Source organism: Lissotriton helveticus, chromosome 11, assembly GCF_964261635.1.
Source record: "Lissotriton helveticus chromosome 11, aLisHel1.1, whole genome shotgun sequence".
Taxonomy (NCBI): domain Eukaryota; kingdom Metazoa; phylum Chordata; class Amphibia; order Caudata; family Salamandridae; genus Lissotriton; species Lissotriton helveticus.
Window position 1 is genome coordinate 458265715 of NC_136072.1, and position 26240 is coordinate 458291954.

A 26240-nucleotide genomic window follows, 5' to 3' on the forward strand; every position below is an offset into this window, starting at 1 on the left:
ATTCAACATGAGTCATGATCCAATTAACAGTTTGAATCATTTTTTTACCATCCAAAAAATCTATTTTCTGATGAAAAACGATGCCGAATATGTCGAACTTGCTCCAGATAGTCAGTAATGGTAAGTTTTTTTAATGTTTTATCTTTTAACTTTAAATGAATATTGCAAGTGAATATCACTTTTGGGACTAATATATGTGTGTTTGGAGTCATTTGCCTACCCGTAATTGTTTAAAATAGAGGCTTGTTATTCGGAGGAAAAGTCTGTAAAAATTGCAATTTTGGTCCCTATGAGGCTTTAAAAAGTGGTTATCCACCATGAGTTATTATCCAATTGACATTTTGAATCATTTTTGAACAGTCCAAAAAATCTAATTATGGATGCAAAACTATTACCACCCACATGTCGAACTTTCTTCAGATGCTCAGTAATGGTGAGTTTTTTTAATGTTTCATCTTTTAATTGTAAATAAATATTGCATAGGAATTATTACTTTTGGAACTAAAATAAGTGTGTTTAGAGTAATTTTTCTGCCTGAAATCGATCAAGATCGAAGCTTTTGAGTAGGAGGAAAAGTCTGTAAAAATGGTAATTTTGGTCACTATGAGGCTTTTAAAAGTAGTTTTTCAACATGAGGCACAATACAATTGGCATTTTGAATCATTTTTGTACAGTCTAAGAAACCTTTTTTTTAATGAAAAACGATGACCCCGACCTGTCGAACTTTCGCCAGATGTCAGTAATGGTGTTTTTTAAATGTTTCATCTTTTGACTGGAAATGACTATTGCATGAGAATTATCACAATTGAAACTAATAAAAGTGTGTTTAGAGTCATTTTCCTGCCCGAAATTGTTCATGATAGAAGCTTTGGAATAGGAGAAAAAGTCTGTAAAAACTGACAATTTTGGTCACTGTGAGGCTTTAAAAAGTGGGTATTCACCACGAGGCACGATCCAATCGACATTTCTTTTGATAAACACATTTTTATTGATGTCACAAAAACTACGAGCCAATCTCCAAGATACCATGATAACAAAGGATTATTTGCATTGATCTGGACAACCCAAAGGCCAAAGACATACAAGTCCAAAAGGACGGATATTAGAGCATCCCCATCGAGATCAGACCATTCCCCTCAACCACTTCCCATAGACCCTATGATATTTTCTGGGGCAGCCATGTGCTATGTACATTGTCTTCTCTTGCGTGGTACACCAGTCCACCCCCGCTTGCCACTTCTTTACGGAGGGAGAGTCAGGACACTTCCAGGTAGAAGCTATGTCTCTTTTGGCCACCACCTTTTCTGTAGTGTAAAAACGTTTTTCGTTCCTGGTCCCATCCAACCCGTCCGTGATGCCCAGCAGTGCATTTCTTGGGTCGTGCGGGATCTCCCACCCTAACACCTCAGTGAGTTCCTCCTCAATGTCTCCCCAGAATCGCGCAAGCATGGGAATGTCCATAACATGTGAAAAAAGTTGGCTGGTTTGTGACCGCAACTATTACAGGAGGGGGTCAGACAGAGCCCCGCGCTATGTAGGCGCGCCAGTGTCAAATAGGCAGCATGCAGGAAATAAAACTGTGTCAAACGCAATCTAGCAGAAGCAGTTACTGTCCTGGGGGCCATAGGGCATCGCGCCAGTCCTCCTTTTCCAAGGAACCCACCCATTCCTCCTATTGAGCCCGTAATCGGTCAAGTGATGTTGGAGTGTTGCTAATGAGCGACCGGTAAATGCGGGAGATGCCCCCTCTCCCCACGTTCCCCATCATGTATGTGCCTCGGGAGGGCTATGGTCCTGGAGTCGTGTACCAGTTGCTAAAGGTACTTGAAGGGAGTGGCAACACTGCAAATATGTATAAAACTGTGAGTAATGCATGGAATGTCTTGCTTGGAGGTCCTGTAAGGAGCCCATGTGGTCACCCACCCAAATGTCACCTAGCTGGGAAATGCCTATGAGGTCCCAGGCCCAAAAGCCTTGTAGCCCGTTGACTTCTCTGAGCCAGGTACCCTGCCACAGGGGTGTGCACTGGGTCAGTGTGCGGCTCCATTAAGTGTGGCGCAGCGTGGCTCACCAGGCCGGGAACACTGAACGCATCACTTCCGGCAGGCAAGATGGGACAGGTGCCCATACATCATTGACTGGATGTTGGACAAGCCCAATTTACTGAATTCCAGTCTGTAAGCTGGATTCAACCATCCTTCGTTGAGCTAGTCATGCAGGGAGAGCAGGCGTGTGGCTAGATAATACAAATATAGTTGTGTCATCCCTATGCCCCCATCAAGGGAAGGGATCCACCAAACACCTGGGCCTGTCGGGACCTGCCCTTCCCCCTGAGGAATTTGGAAACCAGGCTGTCAAGTTCCCAGAACCACACTCTCTGAAAGTGAATGGGGTCTTTTGGAGCTTATAAAGGAATCTGGGAAGAATAATCATTTTGAACAGAGCGACTTTTCCCATTGGATTCAGAGGTAGTGACAGCCATTTCGACAGGTCCGCCTTAGCCCGCTTCACCAGGGGAGTGACGTTAAGGGCCCAGCTGAGTTCAGGGAGTGAAGTCACCCATATCCCTAGGTACTTAAAGGATTGCCGATGGAGTGGTATGGTGGATTGCCAGTCAAAACACTCCCTAGACATGTGGAGGGGAACCAAGACCGACTTCTCAAGATTGAGCCGGAGGCCCAAAGCCTGCTCAAAGGACTGAAGGATCTGGAGGCAATGAAGGCCTGAACTAGCGGGGTCCACCAAATAAAGAAGGGCATCGTCTGCGTAAAGGGCGATTTTATCTACTTCCGTATTGGACCATTCCCAACCCTGTACCTGCTCGCTTGAACATATCAAGGCCGCCTGGGGTTCCATCACCTGAGCAAAGAGCAGGGGAGAGAGGGGGCATCCCTGCCTCGTTCCCCTGAAGATCGGGAAGGGTTCCGACAGAACTCCATTCACTAGAACCCGCACCCTCGGTGGAGCGTACAATAGTCGGAAGGGGGGTCCAAGACCGATCCCCGCCAGAACATAATCCAAGAACCCCCAGTCCACCGAATCAAAGGTTTTTTAAAAATCTACCAGGAGGAGTGCGAGATATGGGGGTGAGCAAATTACGGTGAGCCAGAGCTGTGTGGAGCCTCTGCAAACAATGACAGGTACCACACGCTGGCATGAACCCACATGGGCCCAGATGGACCAAAGTACGTAAGTGGGGTTTAAGACCCTGGGCAAATATTATGGCGTACAACTTCAGCTCCATATTAATTAGGGAGATGGGACAATAGTCTGCGCACCGAGGTAAGGGTGGTTGAGATTTAGGAAGGACCACAATGGTGGCCATATCAGTCTTGACAGGTAAGGAACCTTTCTCCATTGCCCCCGTATATAACTGGGCGAGATATGGAATCAACGTCTCACGGTACAGAGCATAAAATTCTTAGGAAAGCCGTCCGGTCCCTGCATCTTGCCAGATGAGATGAGAGTAATCGCTTCTCCAATTTCTGCTGGGGTGATAGGACGATCCAGATCGCCCTGAACTTCTGAGTCCAATTGAGGGAGATGACAGGCTCCGGCCTGCAACAGATCTGTAAGCGACGGGGAGGGAGTCTCAGCCGTGCATAACTGGCGCTAATTAATCGCAAAAGCCCGGGCCATGTCGGCCGAGGAATTACACACCGATCTGTCCCGGTCTATAATTTTGGGAATTATGTGGTTCGCTCTGGGGTAGGTGGCTAGTCTGTGGAGGAGAGAGCCGTTCTTGTCTCCCCAACTGTACACCCAGCGATGGATGAGTGCCAGAGGAGTTTGGCTGCATCAAGCGACAATTGGCGAATCTCCTCACGAATGTGAGCAAGGAGCCTCACTTCGGAGGCTTCCGGGTTCATGGCGGTAGACCGTTCGAGGCGCAGGACCTGCGCTTCACGTGAGGTGAGCTGCTCCAGCTGCGCGCGCCGCTGTGTTTTGAGTTGCCCCCTGGCAACTCCACGTATCGTGGTCTAGCCAGCCTCCCACAAGATAACCGGGGATGAAACTGACCCCTCGTTAATCTGAAAGCATTGTTTGAGCTCCCGCCCTATCATGTCGCGGACGTCTTTGTCCTGGAGAAACCACGCATTCATTCTCCATGTCTGAAGCATGGAGGCAGGAGGTGCTCCCACAGTGAGCAGCACCGGGGAGTGGTCGGATATATCCCTAGACAGGATAGCGACATCTTGAAGCGAAAGGCAGTCAGTCGGGGGAATATAAAAGGTGTCTATATGCCGGTGTGTGTGGTGCGCAGCCGAAGTGTGGGTGAAATGTCTAGACCGCAGGTGACGCACACGGCATGCATCACAAAGACCCATGGATTTAGCCCAATCTGTTAGGTGTTTTGCATGCACCAGTCTGCCGTGGGAAGGGGGCCCAGTTGTATTGAGTGCAGGAGAGGGAACCGAATTGATGTTACCCCCCCAGGAAGATAGGGCCCGGGGGCAAGGAAGCCAGGAGTCAAATGGAGGCGGCCAGGGATGCGGTCAATCGTGATGGGGAAAGTACAATGACACCAAATTAAGGGGTACACCATTCAGGGTACCAGACAGGGCAAAGAAGGAGCCCTGGTCATCGTGGATGACTCGTGTCACCACAAACTGAAGGGAGCGCTGCACCAAAATCGCAACCCCACAGGATCTGCGTGTGAAGCCCGAGTGCCAGACACTGTCGTACCCATATCTCGCTAAAAAGGGGAAGTGGTTACCCAGTAAGTGTGTTTCTTGCAGCATTAAAACCTTCATCCCCTGTCGCTGTGCGTAGCGAAGAACCGCCGATCGCTTGAGGCGGTCGAGGAGACCATTGACATTCCAGGACAGGAGACATAAGGATACACCCTGCTGTAACATGACTGTCATCCTAGTGGACTGTCTCGGGGAGGGGGCTGGCCCTGGATGAGAGCTCGGCCCAGGGCATTGATCCCAGGACACGCAATTGGGGCCCAGATACCATGAATCATGTCCCTTGATGCCAGGGACGGGGCGTCCTGTGAATGCTGGTATGGTGGAACAAAAAGGCAACAAAAAACCAAAATCAAAAAAACATGGGACAGCAGTCCCTTCCACCCTACCCCCACCCCCACCCTATACATCAGGAACAGAAGCATCTGTCGCCACAACAATAACAACAATATAGGACCAAACTACATTGCTTGAGATTGAACAAGGTGTATCGAGGACCCCTCCTCATTACTGGATGTCCATGATCAAGTCCAAGAAGAGAGAGAACATGGTAATCTGGCCCATGCCTCCGGCCGTGGAGCCAGGCCCGGTGGGCAGCAGCGGACTCAGACTGGGTTACTGAGAAGTGTTGGGCTATGAGAAAGGTCAGTGTCCAGAAGATCAGGCACAGAGGAGGTTGGTGAGGTCGCCCATGACCCAAGCAGCCAGATGAGCCCGAGCATCGCATAGTCTGAAGGTCCTCCCGGGTTGGCATGGTCACTTGGAAAGGATTCAACAGGGAGTCAGAGTGGGCCCTCCTATGCCCACAGTGCCTACATGAGCGCTTGCGCTGGGGTCTTGGTTCTGGCAAGCCAGTCCAAGCGGGCATTCCCTCTGCACCATCCTGGAGAGGAATCTGTTCATTGGGACAAATGGGACGCTTCTCCGTGGCCCAGGTCCATGCATCCGCCGGAGAGTCAAAGAATAAGGTTTTGTTGGCAAACACCACCCATAGGCGTACCTGGAAGAGAAGGCGATACTGGATATTGAGGGCTCTTAGCTTCTGTTTGACCTCCCCAAATGAGCGGCATTGACCCTGGACCTCCTGAGTATAGTCCGAACAGATCAGGATTGAGTGGTTTTCGTAAGGGAGGCGTCGCTGCTTGCGGGCTTCAGCCAAGATGGAGTCGCAGTCTTTGTAGTTAAAGATTTTCATTATAACCGGACGGGGCGGCGCACCTGTCGGAGGCCTGGGGCAAGGATTGGTGTGCTTGTTCTATTGCGAACCAAGGAGAGAGAGAGCCCGCTGGGAGCCAGGATCTCAACCACTTTTCAATGAATTCAGCAGGGTGGCTCTGTTTTGCCCCCTCCGGGAACCCCACCAGGCAGAGGTTGTTGCGGCGCAATCTGTTTTCAGCATCCTCGGCCCTCCGGGGCAGTTCCTGGGTGTGTGCCTGGAGGTGCGCCACCTGCCCCTTATGTTGTTGAACGTCGTCTTCCACTGATGATATATGGGATTCAGTTTCTGTGATCCGGGCTGTGGCGTTTCGGAGGTCTTGCCGGATGAGTGTCATGTCCACACGGACTTCCGCAATCTTTCCCTCCACCGAGGGCTGCGAGGTGTAGATGGCCTGGAGGATGGTGGATAGGTCTGTTGCCGGTGGTACGTCCTTTTCTGCAGCACCCCCTTAGCCCCATTATCTGTGGTTGTGAAGCGGTCCATTTTAGTCTGGGTGGCCGGGGTCTTGGCTGGTCTTTTCTGGCACATGGTGGCACTCTGTGGGGCAGGGGGGAGGACCCCTCCAAGAGACTCGAGGAACGGACGTCACAGGGGGGCCAATGGATCATCCAGGAGGCTGAGGTTCATGGGCAGGCAGCGGTCCCTCTGAGGCAGTCCACAGCCTGACCAAGGTGGCCGATGTAGAGACACCCGGTGGGGTGACAGAGGATGAGGCCCGGAGGCAGAGGCAGTTTCCCGGTGAGGCTGTCCAATTCAGTTCACCAGGGCTCCATACGCGGACCAGAGGGGGAACTCACAAGGAGGTCCTCACGATGCTCGATAAATGCGGCTGAACACCCCTTGTCCTTGCTGCACCAACACAGGATGGAAGGCATGGAGCCCAGTGCCCAGATTGGCCTGAACAGTCTTGGGCCCAGTAGGTCAAGGGCCCCAGCACCGAGACCCGGGAGGACGTACCCATCACAGGGACACCATCGCCACCCGATGAAGCGGCCAACATCACGCGATCTCCTGAGCCCCAGGACCCAAATGGAGACAGAACCAGGCAATCCAAAGGAAAGCCACAAAAGATCAAGCCTTGTCCCCAAGGAAGGGGACCCAGGAATCAGGTGAGCCACCAGGGAAGATGCCAGTCATCAGTTCCCTTCTCCTAAGCTCCGTTGGCGGCCCAAGGCAGAGGAGGGCCCAGGCGAAGGACCCCCCCCTGCTGCTGGATACACGCGAACGATCACCCTTATCGCCAACGCAACGCCCAGGAGGCTGAGCGGGTAAGTGCAGTGTCACTGGCTAAGCAAGGGGAACGTGGGCCCAGTGGACCCAAGGCATGGGCCTGAAGGCAGGAAGGATGTACTTCCACGAGGATCCCCACCGATGCTCGAAGAAGTGGCCGACACCACCTCACCACCCCCTGCCCCAGGGCTGTGGGCTCCTTCGCAGAAAAGGGATTGTGCCAGATTCAGGACCCGGGAGGCTATTTGGGGAGAAGGTTCATGATTGTGCAGTTTGGTCCCCAGGGCCTCCCCCTGCATTGGGCTGCTCGCACCTGCAGAGGGGGCCCCCTCCCAATGAACAAGGGACCTTCTCCCGCAGCCGGGACTTACCGCCGAAGGTGATGCGATGTAGCGCCAGCCCCTCAGGTCATGGACAACCCCTCCAGCGGCCGGCTCCAGTGACGGGGCACACAGGCACGGGCTGGGGAGGCTCGGGCTGGATCCAGATATCAGCCCCATCGATTTCAGGGTAGTTTGCCGCTCAGGCCACCACCATGCGGCCAGCCATCCCTACCCTACAGCGGCTGAAGGGTATGACCCCAGGAGATGGCGGCGGTCGTCTCTGGTGAGGAGGGCCCAACCGGCGGTTCCTCGCCACACACAGTACGCCTGATCGATAGGTCCAGCTGGGCCTTCAGTCATGTACCCACAAACAAGTGCCCCAGGAAGGGCAAACAGCACTCCGGGGCTCGCAGCATACAACCAGGCCTCCCCTATTGCAGAGAGCACTCCTCGGTGCCTCCGCTCAGCGCTGTCCTTGAAGGGGCTGCAGAGCTCACTGATCAGTGAGGGTGGCCCACCATCTTGGAGCCGAGGCCCGCCAATCACACAATCTGCCTCATAGAGGCGCCTCTCCAATGGAAATCAGCAGCAAGGAGCGCAGCCGGGTTCACGGCAGTCACCCAGATTGCAAAAATATAGCTGGATGACTCTCTCCTTGGGCGGTTAACGAGCAGATGGCGAAGGGGTACAGGAGCGCACTCAAAGTGCAACCGCCATCTTGGCTCAGCATGCCACACCCCCAATCGACATTTTAAATCATCTTTTGTACAGTTGAAAAAAGTCTATTTTCTGATGTAAAATGATGATGCTGGAACCCTCAAACTTTCTCCAAATGGTGAGTAATGGTGATTTTTTAATGTATAATCTTTTGAGTGGAAATGACTTTTGCATTTAAATTATTACTTTTGGAACTAAAATAAGTGTGTTAATAGTAATTTTCCTTTCTGAAATCAGTCAAACTAGAAGCTTCGGAGTAGGAAGAAAAGTCTGTAAAAATGAAAATTTTAGTCACTGTGAGGCTTTAAAAAGTTGTTATTCAACATGAGGCACTTTCCAATTGACATTTTGAATCATTTTTTGTACAGTCCAAAAAATCTTTTTTCTGATTAAAAGCAATGACCCCAAACCTGTCGAACTTTCTCCAGGTGGCCATTAATGATGATTTTTTAAATGTTTCATCTTTTGACTGGAAATGACTATTGCATGAGAATTATCACAATTGAAACTAAAACAAGTGTGTTTAGAGCCCTTTTCCTGGCCGAAATTGGCCAAAATAGAAGCTGCTGGGTAGGAGGAAAAGTCTGTAAAAATGACAATGATGGTCGCTGTTAGGCTTTAAAAAGTGGTTATTCACCATGAGTCATTATCCAATTGGCATTTTGAATCATTTTGGAACAGTCCAAAAAAATCAATTTTCTAATGAAAAATGATGCCGAACATGTTGAACTTGCTCCAGATAGTTAGTAATGGTGCTTTTTTTATGTTTTATCTATTGACTATAAATGAATATTGCATATGAATTGTCACTTTTGGGACTAAAATAACTGTGTTTGGAGTCATTTTCCTGCCCAGAATTGTTTAAAATAATAGCTTGCTAGCTGGATGAAAAGTCTGTAAAAATGGCAATTTTGGTGGTCACTATAAGGCTTTAAAAAGTGGTTATTCACCATGAGTCATTATCCCATTGGCATTTTGAATCATTTTTGTGCAGTCCATAAAATCAAATTTCTGATGTAAAACAATTACCCCGGACATGGCAAACTTTCTCTAGATAGTCAGTAATGGTGAGGTTTTTTAATGTTTAATCTTTTGACTGTAAATAAATATTTGGTGACTATGAGGCTTTAAAAAGTGGTTGTTCACCACGAGTCATTATCCAATTGGCATTTTAAATCCTTTTTGTGCAGCCCAAAAAATATTTTTTCTGTTGAAAAATGATGACCCCAAACCTGTTGAACTTTCTCCAGATGTCAGTAATTGTATCTTTTTGAATATGTCATATTTTGATTGGAAATGACTTTTGCATGAGAATTATCACTTTTGGAACTAAAATACGTGTGTTTAGAGTCATTTTCCTGCCTGAAATAGGTGAAAATAGAAGCTACTGAGTAGGTATAAAGATCTGTAAAGTTGGCAATTGTGGTCACTGTGAGGTTTTAAAAAGTGGTTATTTAACATGAGGCACAATCCCATTGATATATTGAATAATTTTTTGTACAGTCCAAAAAATCTACTTTCTGATGAAAAACCATGCCCTAGGACCTGTCGAACTTTCTTGAGATGCTAAGTAATGTTGACTATTTAATATTTATTGTTTTGACTGGAAATGACTATTGCATGTGAATGATCACATTTGGAACTAAAATAAATGTGTTTAGAGTCATTTTCCAGCCTGAAATCGGTAAAGAAGGAAGAAATGTCTATAGAAATGGCAATATTAGTCACTGTGAGGCTTTTAAAAGTGTTTCTTCAACACAAGGCACGACCCAATTGGCATTGTGAATCATTTTTTGTACAGTCCAAAAAATCTATTTTATGATAAAAAACGATGACCCCAAACCTGTCGAACTTTCTTCAGATGGTCGCTAATAGTGATTTTGTATGTTTCATCTTTTGACTGAAAATTATTATTGCATGCAAATTATCACTTTTGGAACTAAAATAAGTGTGCTTAGAGTAATTTTCCTGTCCAAAATTGGTTTTAAAACAAGCTTCTGAATAGGAGGAAAAGTGTGCAAAAATTGCAGTTTTGGTCACTGTGAGGCTTTTAAAATTAGTTAATCAACACGAGGGACGATCCAATTGGCATTTTTTATCATTTTTTTTCAGTCTAAAATATTTATTTTCTGATGAAAATACAATGACCCCCGGACCTGTTAAACTTTCTCCAGATGGTCAGTAATGGTGATTTTTTAATGTTAATCTTTTGACTGCAAATGACTATTGCATGTGGATTGTCACTTTTGGAACTAAACTAAGTGTGTTTATAGTCATGTTCCTGCCCGGATTTGTTTAAAATAGAAGCTTGTAAGTAGGAAGAAAAGTCTGTAAAAATGGCAATTTTGGTCACTATGAGGCTTTAAAAAGTGGTTATTCACCATGAGTCATTATCCAATTGTCATTTTAATTATTTAATGTTTATTCTTTTGACTGCAAATGACTATTGCATGTAAATTACCACTTTTGGAACTAAAATAAGTGTGTTAAGAATTATTTTCCTTTCTGAAATCTGTCAAAATAGAAGCTTCAGAGTAAGAGGAAAAGGATGTAAAAATGGCAATTGTTGTCACTGTGAGGCTTTAAAAGTGGGTATTCAACGTGAGTCACGGTACAATTGACATATTGAATAATTTTTTGTACAGTCCAAAAAGTTTTCGGATGAAAAACCATGCCCTAGGACCTGTCGAACATTCTCCAGATGGCCAATAATGGTGATTTTTTCATGTTTATTGTTTTGACTGGAGATGACTATTGCACGTGAATTATCACATTTTGAACTAAAATAAATGTCTTTAGAGTCATTTTCTTGCTGAAAACGGTCAAAAAAGAAGATTCTGAGAAGGAGGAAAAGTCTATAAAAATGGCAATTTTAGTCACTGAGAGGGTTTTAAAAGTGGTTCTTCAACACGAGGCATGATCCAATTGGCATTTTGAATAATTTTTTGTACAGCCCAAAAAATTTCTATTCTGATGAAAAACAATGACCCCAGACCTGTAGAACTTTCGCCAGATGGTCGATAAGGATGGGGGAAATGTGTGAATTGGCGCTCCGCGAATTCGTGCGAAATGGCCAATTTTCCCGCAAACTCGTGGATTTTTGTGCCATTTGCACAAATATGTGACCACGTGTGCCTGTAACTTTGCCAGCGCGCCAAAAGGCGCCGAGGTCCCTTGAGTGAGCTGGCCATTATAGTGGCGACGGGCGGGAAGACGTTTCATACCGCTAGTGTGTGGGGCTTCTATGTGAGTTCACATGCATCTTGTTTATAAAGGGTCAGAGACCGAGCAGAGCAGCAGATGAGGTGAAAGCAGACTCCTGGTCACAGGAGCTACACAGGGATGGCGCTCAGGAAACTCATGGATGCAAAAATACGTTTGGCACAGGACCCCAGAATCCTTCGGATGTCCAAGATAGCTCTGCTCCAGGGCAGTTCAGCAGCACGGGGGCTCACACCCACTAGTCCCCGGGGCAGTTCAGTAGCGTGTGGGCTCACAACCCCTGGGCAGCTCAGCAGCATGGGGGCTCATACCCACAGGGCTCCCGGGCAATTAAGCAGCGCCACCCTCTGGTTCATCACTGCCACCCTCTGGTTCGCCACTGCCACCCTCTGTTTCATCACTGCCACCCTCTGGTTCATCACTGCCACCCTCTGGTTCGCCACTGCCACCCTCTGGATCATTACTGTCACCCTTTGGTTCATCACTGCCACCCTCTGCTTTATCACAGCACCCTCTGGTTCACCAGTGCTACCCTTTGGTTCATCACTGCCACCCTCTGGTTCCCCACTGCCACCCTCTGGTTGATCACTGCCATCCTCTGGTTCATCACAGCACCCTCTGGTTCACCACTGCCACCCTCTGGTTCATCACTGCCACCATCTGGTTCATCACAGCTCCCTCTGGTTCACCACTGCCACCCACTGGTTCATCACTGCCACCCTCTGGTTCATTACAGCACCTTCTGGTTCACCCCTGCCACCCTCTGGTTTGCCACTGCCACCCTCTGGATCATTACTGCCACCCTCTGGTTCATCACAGCACCCTCTGGTTCACCAGTGCCACCCTCTGGTTCATCACTGCCACCCTCTGGTTCATCACTGCCACCCTCTGGTTCACCACTGCCACCCTCTGGTTGATCACTGCCATCCTCTGGTTCATCACAGCACCCTCTGGTTCACCACTGCCACCCTCTGGTTCACCACTGCCACCCTCTGGTTCATCACTGCCACCCTCTGGTTCATCACAGCTCCCTCTGGTTCACCACTGCCACCCTCTGGTTCATCACTGCCACCCTCTAGTTCATTACAGCACCCTCTGGTTCACCCCTGCCACCCTCTGGTTCATCACTGCCACCCTCTGGTTCATCACTGCCCCCCACTAGTTCACCACTGCCACCCTCTGGTTCACCACTGCCACCCTCTGGATCACCCCTGCCACCATCTGGTTCATCACAGCACCCTCTGATTCACCACTGTCACCCTCTGGTTCACCACTGTCACCCTTTGGTTCATCACTGCCACCCTCTGGTTCATCACTGCCACCCTCTGGTTCACCACTGCCACCCTCTGGTTGATCACTGCCATCCTCTGGATCATCACAGCACCCTCTGGCTCACCACTGCCACCCTCTGGTTCATCACTGCCACCCTCTGGTTCATCACAGCTCCCTCAGGTTCACCACTGCCACCCTCTGGCTCATCACTGCCACCCTCTGGTTCATTACAGCACCCTCTGGTTCACCACTGCCACCCTCTGGTTCACCCCTGCCACCCTCTGGTTCATCACTGCCACCCTCTGGTTCATCACTGTCACCCTCTGGTTCACCACTGCCACCCTCTGGTTCACCACTGCCACCCTCTGGTTCACCACTGCCACCCTCTGGTTCACCACTGTCACCCTCTGGTTTATCACTGCCACCCTCTGGTTCACCACTACCACCCTCTGGTTCATCACTGCCACCCTCTGGTTCGCCACTGCCACCCTCTGGATCATCACTGCCACCCTCTGGTTCATCACTGCCACCCTCTGGTTTGCCACTGCCACCCTTTGGATCATTACTGCCACCCTCTGGTTCATCACAGCACCCTCTGGTTCACCAGTGCCACCCTCTGGTTCATCACTGCCACCCTCTGGTTCATCACTGCCACCCTTTGGTTCACCACTGCCACCCTCTGGTTGATCACTGCCATCCTCTGGTTCATCACAGCACCCTCTGGTTCACCACTGCCACCCTCTGGTTCATCACTGCCACCCTCTGGTTCATCACAGCTCCCTCTGGTTCACCACTGCCACCCTCTGGTTCATCACTGCCACCCTCTAGTTCATTACAGCACCCTCTGGTTCACCCCTGCCACCCTCTGGTTTATCACTGCCACCCTCTGGTTCATCACTGCCCCCCTCTAGTTCATCACTGCCACCCTCTGGTTCACCACTGCCACCCTCTGGGTCACCACTGCCACCCTCTGGTTCACCACTGCCACCCTCTGGTTCACCCCTGCCACCATCTGGTTCATCACAGCACCCTCTGATTCACCACTGTCACCCTCTGGTTCACCACTGTCACCCTCTGGTTCATCACTGCCACCCTCTGGTTCATCACTGCCACCCTCTGGTTCACCACTGCCACCCTCTGGTTGATCACTGCCATCCTCTGGATCATCACAGCACCCTCTGGTTCACCACTGCCACCCTCTGGTTCATCACTGCCACCCTCTGGTTCATCACAGCTCCCTCAGGTTCACCACTGCCACCCTCTGGTTCATCACTGCCACCCTCTGGTTCATTACAACACCCTCTGGTTCACCACAGCCACCCTCTGGTTCACCCCTGCCACCCTCTGGTTCATCACTGTCACCCTCTGGTTTTTCACTGCCACCCTCTGGTTCACCACTACCACCCTCTGGTTCATCACTGCCACCCTCTGGTTTGCCACTGCCACCCTCTGGATCATTACTGCCACCCTCTGGTTCATCACAGCACCCTCTGGTTCACCAGTGCCACCCTCTGGTTCATCACTGCCACCCTCTGGTTCATCACTGCCACCCTCTGGTTCACCACTGCCACCCTCTGGTTGATCACTGCCATCCTCTGGTTCATCACAGCACCCTCTGGTTCACCACTGCCACCCTCTGGTTCACCACTGCCACCCTCTGGTTCATCACTGCCACCCTCTGGTTCATCACAGCTCCCTCTGGTTCACCACTGCCACCATCTGGTTCATCACAGCACCCTCTGATTCACCACTGTCACCCTCTGGTTCACCACTGTCACCCTCTGGTTCATCACTGCCACCCTCTGGTTCATCACTGCCACCCTCTGGTTCACCACTGCCACCCTCTGGTTGATCACTGCCATCCTCTGGATCATCACAGCACCCTCTGGTTCACCACTGCCACCCTCTGGTTCATCACTGCCACCCTCTGGTTCATCACAGCTCCCTCAGGTTCACCACTGCCACCCTCTGGCTCATCACTGCCACTCTCTGGTTCATTACAGCACCCTCTGGTTCACCACTGCCACCCTCTGGTTCACCCCTGCCACCCTCTGGTTCATCACTGCCACCCTCTGGTTCATCACTGTCACCCTCTGGTTCACCACTGCCACCCTCTGGTTCACCACTGCCACCCTCTGGTTCACCACTGCCACCCTCTGGTTCACCACTGTCACCCTCTGGTTTATCACTGCCACCATCTTGTTCACCACTACCACCCTCTGGTTCATCACTGCCACCCTCTGGTTCGCCACTGCCACCCTCTGGATCATCACTGCCACCCTCTGGTTCATCACTGCCACCCTCTGGTTTGCCACTGCCACCCTTTGGATCATTACTGCCACCCTCTGGTTCATCACAGCACCCTCTGGTTCACCAGTGCCACCCTCTGGTTCATCACTGCCACCCTCTGGTTCATCACTGCCACCCTTTGGTTCACCACTGCCACCCTCTGGTTGATCACTGCCATCCTCTGGTTCATCACAGCACCCTCTGGTTCACCACTGCCACCCTCTGGTTCATCACTGCCACCCTCTGGTTCATCACAGCTCCCTCTGGTTCACCACTGCCACCCTCTGGTTCATCACTGCCACCCTCTAGTTCATTACAGCACCCTCTGGTTCACCCCTGCCACCCTCTGGTTCATCACTGCCACCCTCTGGTTCATCACTGCCCCCCTCTAGTTCATCACTGCCACCCTCTGGTTCACCACTGCCACCCTCTGGGTCACCACTGCCACCCTCTGGTTCACCACTGCCACCCTCTGGTTCACCCCTGCCACCATCTGGTTCATCACAGCACCCTCTGATTCACCACTGTCACCCTCTGGTTCACCACTGTCACCCTCTGGTTCATCACTGCCACCCTCTGGTTCATCACTGCCACCCTCTGGTTCACCACTGCCACCCTCTGGTTGATCACTGCCATCCTCCGGATCATCACAGCACCCTCTGGTTCACCACTGCCACCATCTGGTTCATCACTGCCACCCTCTGGTTCATCACAGCTCCCTCAGGTTCACCACTGCCACCCTCTGGCTCATCACTGCCACCCTCTGGTTCATTACAACACCCTCTGGTTCACCACAGCCACCCTCTGGTTCACCCCTGCCACCCTCTGGTTCATCACTGCCACCCTCTGGTTCATAACTGTCACCCTCTGGTTCACCACTGCCACCCTCTGGTTCACCACTGCCACACTCTGGTTTATCACAGCACCCACTGGTTCACCACTGCCACCCTCTGGTTCACCCCTTCCACCATCTGGTTCATCACTTCCAACCTCTGGTTCATCACTGCCACTCTCTGGTTCATCACTGCCACCCTCTGGTTCACCACTGCCACCCTCTGGTTGATCACTGCCATCCTCTGGTTCATAACAGCACCCTCTGGTTCACCACTGCCACCCTCTGGTTCATCACTGCCACCCTCTGGTTCACCACTGCCACCCTCTGGTTCACCACTGTCACCCTCTGGTTTATCACTGCCACCCTCTGGTTCACCACTGCCACCCTCTGGTTCATCACTGCCACCCTCTGGTTCATCACTGCCACCCTCTGGTTTGCCACTGCCACCCTCTGGATCATCACTGCCACCCTCTGGTTCATCACTGCCACCCTCTGGTTCGCCACTGCCACCCTCTGGATCATTACTGTCACCATTTGGTTCATCACTGCCACCCTCTGGTTCATCACAGCACCCTCTGGTTCACCAGTGCCACCCTTTGGTTCATCACTGCCACCCTCTGGTTCATCACTGCCACCCTCTGGTTCCCCACTGCCACCCTCTGGTTGATCACTGCCATCCTCTGGTTCATCACAGCACCCTCTGGTTCACCACTGCCACCCTCTGGTTCACCCCTGCCACCCTCTGGTTCATCACTGTCACCCTCTGGTTTTTCACTGCCACCCTCTGGTTCACCACTACCACCCTCTGGTTCATCACTGCCACCCTCTGGTTTGCCACTGCCACCCTCTGGATCATTACTGCCACCCTCTGGTTCATCACAGCACCCTCTGGTTCACCAGTGCCACCCTCTGGTTCATCACTGCCACCCTCTGGTTCATCACTGCCACCCTCTGGTTCACCACTGCCACCCTCTGGTTGATCACTGCCATCCTCTGGTTCATCACAGCACCCTCTGGTTCACCACTGCCACCCTCTGGTTCATCACTGCCACCCTCTGGTTCATCACAGCTCCCTCTGGTTCACCACTGCCACCATCTGGTTCATCACAGCACCCTCTGATTCACCACTGTCACCCTCTGGTTCACCACTGTCACCCTCTGGTTCATCACTGCCACCCTCTGGTTCATCACTGCCACCCTCTGGTTCACCACTGCCACCCTCTGGTTGATCACTGCCATCCTCTGGATCATCACAGCACCCTCTGGTTCACCACTGCCACCCTCTGGTTCATCACTGCCACCCTCTGGTTCATCACAGCTCCCTCAGGTTCACCACTGCCACCCTCTGGCTCATCACTGCCACTCTCTGGTTCATTACAGCACCCTCTGGTTCACCACTGCCACCCTCTGGTTCACCCCTGCCACCCTCTGGTTCATCACTGCCACCCTCTGGTTCATCACTGTCACCCTCTGGTTCACCACTGCCACCCTCTGGTTCACCACTGCCACCCTCTGGTTCACCACTGTCACCCTCTGGTTTATCACTGCCACCCTCTTGTTCACCACTACCACCCTCTGGTTCATCACTGCCACCCTCTGGTTCGCCACTGCCACCCTCTGGATCATCACTGCCACCCTCTGGTTCATCACTGCCACCCTCTGGTTTGCCACTGCCACCCTTTGGATCATTACTGCCACCCTCTGGTTCATCACAGCACCCTCTGGTTCACCAGTGCCACCCTCTGGTTCATCACTGCCACCCTCTGGTTCATCACTGCCACCCTTTGGTTCACCACTGCCACCCTCTGGTTGATCACTGCCATCCTCTGGTTCATCACAGCACCCTCTGGTTCACCACTGCCACCCTCTGGTTCATCACTGCCACCCTCTGGTTCATCACAGCTCCCTCTGGTTCACCACTGCCACCCTCTGGTTCATCACTGCCACCCTCTAGTTCATTACAGCACCCTCTGGTTCACCCCTGCCACCCTCTGGTTCATCACTGCCACCCTCTGGTTCATCACTGCCCCCCTCTAGTTCATCACTGCCACCCTCTGGTTCACCACTGCCACCCTCTGGGTCACCACTGCCACCCTCTGGTTCACCACTGCCACCCTCTGGTTCACCCCTGCCACCATCTGGTTCATCACAGCACCCTCTGATTCACCACTGTCACCCTCTGGTTCACCACTGTCACCCTCTGGTTCATCACTGCCACCCTCTGTTTCATCACTGCCACCCTCTGGTTCACCACTGCCACCCTCTGGTTGATCACTGCCATCCTCCGGATCATCACAGCACCCTCTGGTTCACCACTGCCACCATCTGGTTCATCACTGCCACCCTCTGGTTCATCACAGCTCCCTCAGGTTCACCACTGCCACCCTCTGGCTCATCACTGCCACCCTCTGGTTCATTACAACACCCTCTGGTTCACCACAGCCACCCTCTGGTTCACCCCTGCCACCCTCTGGTTCATCACTGCCACCCTCTGGTTCATAACTGTCACCCTCTGGTTCACCACTGCCACCCTCTGGTTCACCACTGCCACACTCTGGTTTATCACAGCACCCACTGGTTCACCACTGCCACCCTCTGGTTCACCCCTTCCACCATCTGGTTCATCACTTCCAACCTCTGGTTCATCACTGCCACTCTCTGGTTCATCACTGCCACCCTCTGGTTCACCACTGCCACCCTCTGGTTGATCACTGCCATCCTCTGGTTCATAACAGCACCCTCTGGTTCACCACTGCCACCCTCTGATTCTTCACTGCCACCCTCTGGTTCACCACTGCCACCCTCTGGTTCACCACTGTCACCCTCTGGTTTATCACTGCCACCCTCTGGTTCACCACTGCCACCCTCTGGTTCATCACTGCCACCCTCTGGTTCATCACTGCCACCCTCTGGTTTGCCACTGCCACCCTCTGGATCATCACTGCCACCCTCTGGTTCATCACTGCCACCCTCTGGTTCGCCACTGCCACCCTCTGGATCATTACTGTCACCATTTGGTTCATCACTGCCACCCTCTGGTTCATCACAGCACCCTCTGGTTCACCAGTGCCACCCTTTGGTTCATCACTGCCACCCTCTAGTTCATCACTGCCACCCTCTGGTTCCCCACTGCCACCCTCTGGTTGATCACTGCCATCCTCTGGTTCATCACAGCACCCTCTGGTTCACCACTGCCACCCTCTGGTTCATCACTGCCACCCTCTGGTTCATCACAGCTCCCTCTGGTTCACCACTGCCACCCTCTGGTTCATCACTGCCACCCTCTGGTTCATCACAGCTCCTTCTGGTTCACCACTGCCACCCTCTGGTTCATCCCTGCCACCCTCTGGTTCATTACAGCACCCTCTGGTTCACCCCTGCCACCCTCTAGTTCATCACTGCCACCCTCTGGTTCATCACTGCCCCCCTCTAGTTCATCACTGCCACCCTCTGGTTCACCACTGCCACCCTCTGGTTCACCACTGCCACCCTCTGGTTCACCACTGCCACCCTCTGGTTCACCCCTGGCCCCATCTGGTTCATCACAGCACCCTCTGATTCACCACTGTCACCCTCTGGTTAACCACTGTCACCCTCTGGTTCATCACTGCCACCCTCTGGTTCATCACTGCCACCCTCTGGTTCACCACTGCCACCCTCTGGTTCACCACTGCCACCCTCTGGTTCACCCCTGCCACCCTCTTGTTCATCACTGCCACCCTCTGGTTCATCACTGCCACCCTCTCGTTCACCACTGCCACCCTCTGGTTCACCACTGCCACCCTCTGGTTCATCACAGCACCCACTGGTTCACCACTGCCACCCTCTGGTTCACTCCTTCCACCATCTGGTTCATCACTTCCAACCTCTGGTTCAAAACTGCCACCCTATGGTTCATCACTGCCACCCTCTGGTTCACTACTGCCACCCTCTGGTTCATCACTGTCACCCTCTGGTTCACCACTGCCACACTCTGGGTCTTCACTGCCACCCTCTGGTTCACCACTGCCACCCTCTGGTTCATCACTGTCACCCTCTGGTTCATCACTGTCACCCTCTGGTTCATCACTGCCACCCTCTGGTTCACCACTGACACCCTCTGGTTCACCACTGCCACCCTCTGGTTCACCACTGCCACCCTCTGGTTGATCACTGCCATCCTCTGGTTCATAACAGCACCCTCTGGTTCACCACTTCCACCCTCTGGTTCATCACTGCCACCCTCTGGTTCACCACTGCCACCCTCTGGTTCACCACTGTCACCCTCTGGTTTATCACTGCCACCATCTGGTTCACCACTGCCACCCTCTGGTTCATCACTGCCACCCTCTGGTTCGCCACTGCCACTCTCTGGATCATCACTGCCACCCTCTGGTTCATCACTGCCACCCTCCGGTTCGCCACTGCCACCCTCTGGATCATTACTGTCACCCTTTGGTTCATCACTGCCACCCTCTGGTTCATCACAGCACCCTCTGGTTCACCAGTGCCACCCTTTGGTTCATCACTGCCACCCTCTGGTTCCCCACTGCCACCCTCTGGTTGATCACTGCCATCCTCTGGTTCATCACAGCACCCTCTGGTTCACCACTGCCACCCTCTGGTTCATCACTGCCACCATCTGGTTCATCACAGCTCCCTCTGGTTCACCACTGCCACCCACTGGTTCATCACTGCCACCCTCTGGTTCATTACAGCACCTTCTGGTTCACCCCTGCCACCCTCTAGTTCATCACTGCCACCCTCTGGTTCATCACTGCCCCCCTCTAGTTCATCACTGCCACCATCTGGTTCATCACAGCTCCCTCTGGTTCACCACTGCCACCCACTGGTTCATCACTGCCACCCTCTGGTTCATTACAGCACCTTCTGGTACACCCCTGCCACCCTCTAGTTCATCACTGCCACCCTCTGGTTCATCACTGCCCCCCTCTAGTTCATCACTGCCACCCTCTGGTTCACCACCGCCACCCTCTGGTTCACCACTGCCACCCTCGGGTTCATCACTGCCACTCTCTGGTTCATCTCTGCCACCCTCTGGTTCACCACTGCCACCCTCTGGTTGATCACTGCCACCCTCTGGCTCATCACAGCACCCTCTGGTTCACCACTGCCACCCTTTGGTTCACCACTGCCACCCTCTGGTTCACCACTGTCACCCTCTGGTTTATCACTGCCACCCTCTGGTTCACCACTGCCACCCTCTGGTTCATCACTGCCACCCTCTGGTTCGCCACTGCCACCCTCTGGATCATCACTGCCACCCTCTGGTTTATCATTGCCACCCTCTGGTTTGCCACTGCCACCCTCTGGATCATTACTGCCACCCTCTGGTTCATCACAGCACCCTCTGGTTCACCAGTGCCACCCTCTGGTTCATCACTGCCACCCTCTGGTTCATCACTGCCACCCTCTGGTTCACCACTGCCACCCTCTGGTTTGCCACTGCCACCCTCTGGTTCACCACTGCCACCCTCTGGTTCATCACTGTCACCCTCTGGTTCATCACTGCCACCCTCTGGTTCATCACAGCACCCTCTGGTTCACACCTGCACCTTCTGGTTCATCACAGCTCCCTCTGGTTCACCACTGTAGATTATGGGGAGAAAGCACACCTGCCCAGCCTCAACCGGGGGCTGGTTAATGTGTTACTGAATTTGAGCTTCAAGTCCGGCACCTGCTTCCGTATCCGTATGTGTTTCCTGTTGTGGTTTAATTTTTGTGACAGCCTGGAGCATTGTGCCATACTTGTAACTATTCCATGACCCTGCTTCGAGGGTCGAAGCAGGGTCAGAGAATAGTTGCAAGTAGGCAACAATTCTGGAGGCGCCGCTCAGGAAGCACTTACAGGGTTACAGCAGGTGCCCAAGTTGAAGTTAATTTCTTTGTAACCATTTTGTAAATGGTTACAAAGAAATTAGCTTCAACTTCGGCACCTGCTGTAACACTGTAAGTGCTTCATGTACTTCAGTTTTTGAAAATCCGTCCCGCATGCGATTTCGTGGATTTTCTGCAATTTCGCGAGATTCGCGGACCGCGAAATTGCAGAAAATCCGCAAATTCCGCGAACGGAACGGATTTTACGCCCATGCTTAATGATCATTAATAGTGATTTTTTAATGTTTAATTTTTTTTCTGAAAATGACTATTGCATGCAAATTATCACTTTTGGAACTAACATAAGTGTGTAAGTGGCATTTTCCTGCCCAAAATTGGTCAAAAAAGAAGTTTCTGAATAGGAGGAAAAGTGTGTAAAAATTGCAGTTTTGGTCACTGTAAGGCTTTTAAACGTACTTTCTCAAGATGAGGCACGATCCAATTGGCATTTTGAATAAGTTTTTTTAAAAGTCCCAAAAATCTTTTTTCTGGTGAAAAATGATGACCTCGGAATTGTCGAACTTTCTCCAAATGGTGAGTTATGGTGCATCTTTTGAGTGGTGTGTAGTATAGGGATAGTTGCGGGAGACATTGTGACGCGAAGGGTTAATTAGTTTGAACAGGGTGGATGAGCGATAATACATGCAGAAAAACTTTAGCAGTACAGAAAGTTCATGCTGTCGCATCTAAGGTTGTTTTTTGGCATTCCGCAGACGTGACTGTCTGCAGCTGGTTTGATAAGAAGGTATGGGAAGTGGGAAGTGTGGGAGAGAGGCAGCCGGAGGGTATGTTGACCCTGAGAAAGAGTTCGGGAAAAAGCCAGAAACGTCAGGGCAGCCAAAGGATACATTCTAATAACAAAGCTAGAAATTGCGAGAAAGGAACAGAATATGACATAAGCCAAGCTTCAGGATATTTAAAGACAGAGACGCATGCAAAGGAGCTGAAGCTCATGGATGGGGTTGTACAAACTGCCATTGCTCATAGCTGCCTCCCTGGCTGTGCTGTTTCTTGGCTGTGATGATCGAGAGTGAGAGGGACTCGAGAGGAAGGAAGGGGCTTCCCAGCACTATGGATGAGTTAAGTTCCACCTAGGGATAATAGGCCTTTATTTCACTGCTTTGTTTTATTGATTAAGACATCAGGGGTGTTTTTGTAAGCAAATTTATTATGCTCTATGTTGATTCTCGTGTCTATGGGATTGCTTTGAGAATTTCAATGTGATGCAGTAGCTATTGTGCATTTCATAGCCAGTTGAATAACTCTGTTTTGCAAGTTCAGAACAAGAGAATGGTATTTCAACTGTTACATGGTTTTCAATTAGGTATTTGACACTGAGCTTCCTGAATGCTATTTTAGTAAACTCCATACTTGCGTATACAAAAATTTATCAAATTACCTTGCTTTGATGTTAACCCATATATTTACTTTCCTATTCCATTAAAGCTAATTTGTACACACTATTGGTGTATTGCTCCTCATTGAGCAAGGTCCATTCCCAGGTGGTTATCGACTGACCCATTTTCTGGTGTTGCAGGAATCTTGAATTGGTGGGCAGTGCCGGTTCTATGGGAGGCACTAATGAGAAAGTAACTCCTCTTTTAGTGGAAGATGCAGTTGAAAGTGTGAAACTAAAAGGAAGATAAGAAAATTGCAGGATGAGGTTGCAGCCTTGCATGAGAAACAGCTAATTATGAGAGAGACTGTAGAAAGTACAGTGATTTGTGGTGATCAGATGGAGGCAAGGTGCACCGCATTAGCAGTGCGAGTAGCACAACAGAAGAGTAGGCAGAAGCCTAGAGTACCCTTGGCTGTGCAAGTGAGGGAACTAGTGCGTAAAGAGACCTGGGGTCCCTATACTTGGGATGGGACAGTTTCTGATGATGATGATTGGAACTGGGAGGATGAAGTGGAATTACGTGTAGAAGAAATAGGGGAAATTATATGTGAGAAAGAAGGGACTTTGGAAGCTCACCCTCTTGTGCAAAACAAATCAAAGGGGATAGATGGAGGACAGGTACAAAATACCCGTCTGCTGAGAGATTATACACAGAGTGAGTTGTTAGAAATAACACGTATGTTTAGACAAATGCCTGAGGAGCCTTTGTTTAAATGGCTAGTGCAATTTTGGGATACTTGAGCAGATGGTACATGTTTATCACCAACAGAAATTTTTACAAATGGGGTCTGTAACCACCCATGCCATGTTAGGACAACGATTGTGAGGTGCGCAGGGACAACAAGCATTTTCTCTAACGGTCTGGCTGATAGAGGGAATGAGACAATTATACCAAACAACCATGGATGTAGAAGAAATTTGGGGCCCTTGGCATACAATTACAGAAGCAAGTGAGCAGTTACGAGAAATGGGGATGCAGAGTGCAGTATACTCCCAACTATTTGAAGGACCTGATGTTGAACCTGTAACTGCAGGAATTAGAGCGCGGCCAATTAGGAATGACCCTCCACATATGAAAGGGGCCTTGTTGTCCCTTCTGGGACCTGCCCTGGGGAGACCTGTGGGGGAAGTAGTGCTATTAATGGCACAGTCGGAAGGGCTTGACAGGCAGAAATCAGCCAGAGCTGTAGGACAGGATAATAAATGCAAAGGAGGAGAATCAACAATAAAAGTAACCAGACGGCCAATGTGGATAGATTTATTAAACGCTGAAGTGAAGTCAGAGGAAATAGATGGGAAGCCAACTACGTATTTGCTTAACAAATGGAAAGCACTGCAGTGTAGACAAAAGGAAAAGAATGCACATAGTGAAAGGCAGCCCTCTTCACCACCAATGGAAGAGGCAGAGAAAAAGAAGACAGAGCCAAGTAAAAATAGGAAAGTGCCTATTTCGACTCAATATCCTGACTTGCCCAGTGATGGCTGGGAAGTCTCAGAACCTTTATGACGGTCAGGCCAAACCCTGGGAATTAGGGCAGTACAAGAGGTAAGCCCCGGGGATAGGCGGCCATATGTACCTCTTATTTTCTATTGGCAGAAAGGAACACAACATCTTATGGCACTGCTTGATACCGGAGCGGAAGTGGCCTTAATAAATGGGAACCCCAAAAGATTGCCATGGAAAAGTGTAATCATCAATTGTTATGAGGGTGCTGAAACAGAAGCTAAACCTGTCAGACTTAAATGATCAATTAGTAAAGGACCACCTTTTACAGCAGAAATACTAATGGCAAAGGTACCCAAATACATATTTTGCATGGATCTGCTACTGGGCAAAGCAATTGAGACACAATGGGGGACATTCACTTTTGGTGTGTGTGCACATAAAGAAGTCTATGACAATTTTAATTGGTCATGCAAAATGGAGTCCATTACACGTGCCCCCTCCGGCAGAGCCAGTATGCATCAAACAATATTGAATACCCGGAGGACACAAAGAAACTTTGGAAACAATTCAAGGGCTACTAGATGCTGGCAGGCTCAGGCCAGCTGTAAGTCCATTTACTTCCCCTATATGGTCCTTAAAGAAACCAGATGGTACATATAGAATGATTGTTGATTATAGACAACTGAATAAAGTGGCTCCACCATTGGCAGTTACAGTCCCAGACATTATCCCTTTAATTGAAAAGTTGAGCAAGGTAGTGGGGGAATGGCATGATGTAATTGATTTAGCAAATGCCTTTTTCTCAATTGACATTGATGAGGCAAGTCAGGATCAATTTGCTGTGAGATGGCAAGATAGACAGTACACTTTCAGAAAATGTTCTCAAGGATATGTACACAGCCCCACATTGTGTCATGCATTGATAGCCAGAAATCTGGCCAACTTTTCGACAGGAGATACCTACCTTGCACATTACATTGTTGACATCATGATTGCTGGAGACACCAAATAACAGGTCTCAAAAACACTAGATAGGTTAATTGAATACCTACAACAAAGAGGGTGGGCCATTAACCCTAAAAAGGTCCAAGGTCCTGCACAGGAGGTCACATTTTTGGGTGCTATTTGGTCAGGACCAGTAAAAAGAATACTACATACATGATTGATACAATAGAGCAGCTAAAGGTTCCTACAACAAAGGCAGACGCACAACAGTTCATTGGCTTGAGGGGGTTTTGGAGGCAGCATCTCCCACATTTAGGATTAATACTGAGACCATTATATCAAGTGACTAGGAAGAAACATGCTTTTCAATGGGGGCCTGAACAACAAGAAGCCTTTAAAGCGGCGAAAGATGCATTACAGAACGATTTTGCACTAGGTCCAATCACAGAACAGGACCCATTTGAATTAGAAATTATAATACAGGACAATGTAGTGACGTGGAGCCTATGGCAAAGACAGGGAAGAAAGAAAGTGCCACAAGGATGCTGGTCAAATAAATTACCACCATCAATGGGCAATTATACCCCATTAGAGAAAGAATTAGCAGGAGCATGTTGGGCACTGGTGGAAACAAAACGCATGACTGGTGACCGGCCAGCTAACTTAAGATTACAAGTCCGTCTGCTGGGTTTGATAAGAGAAGGAGGGGTTGGTGCTCAAGTAAGTAGAGCTCAGGAGTCTACCATCATAAAGTGGAAATGGTATCTGCAGCAG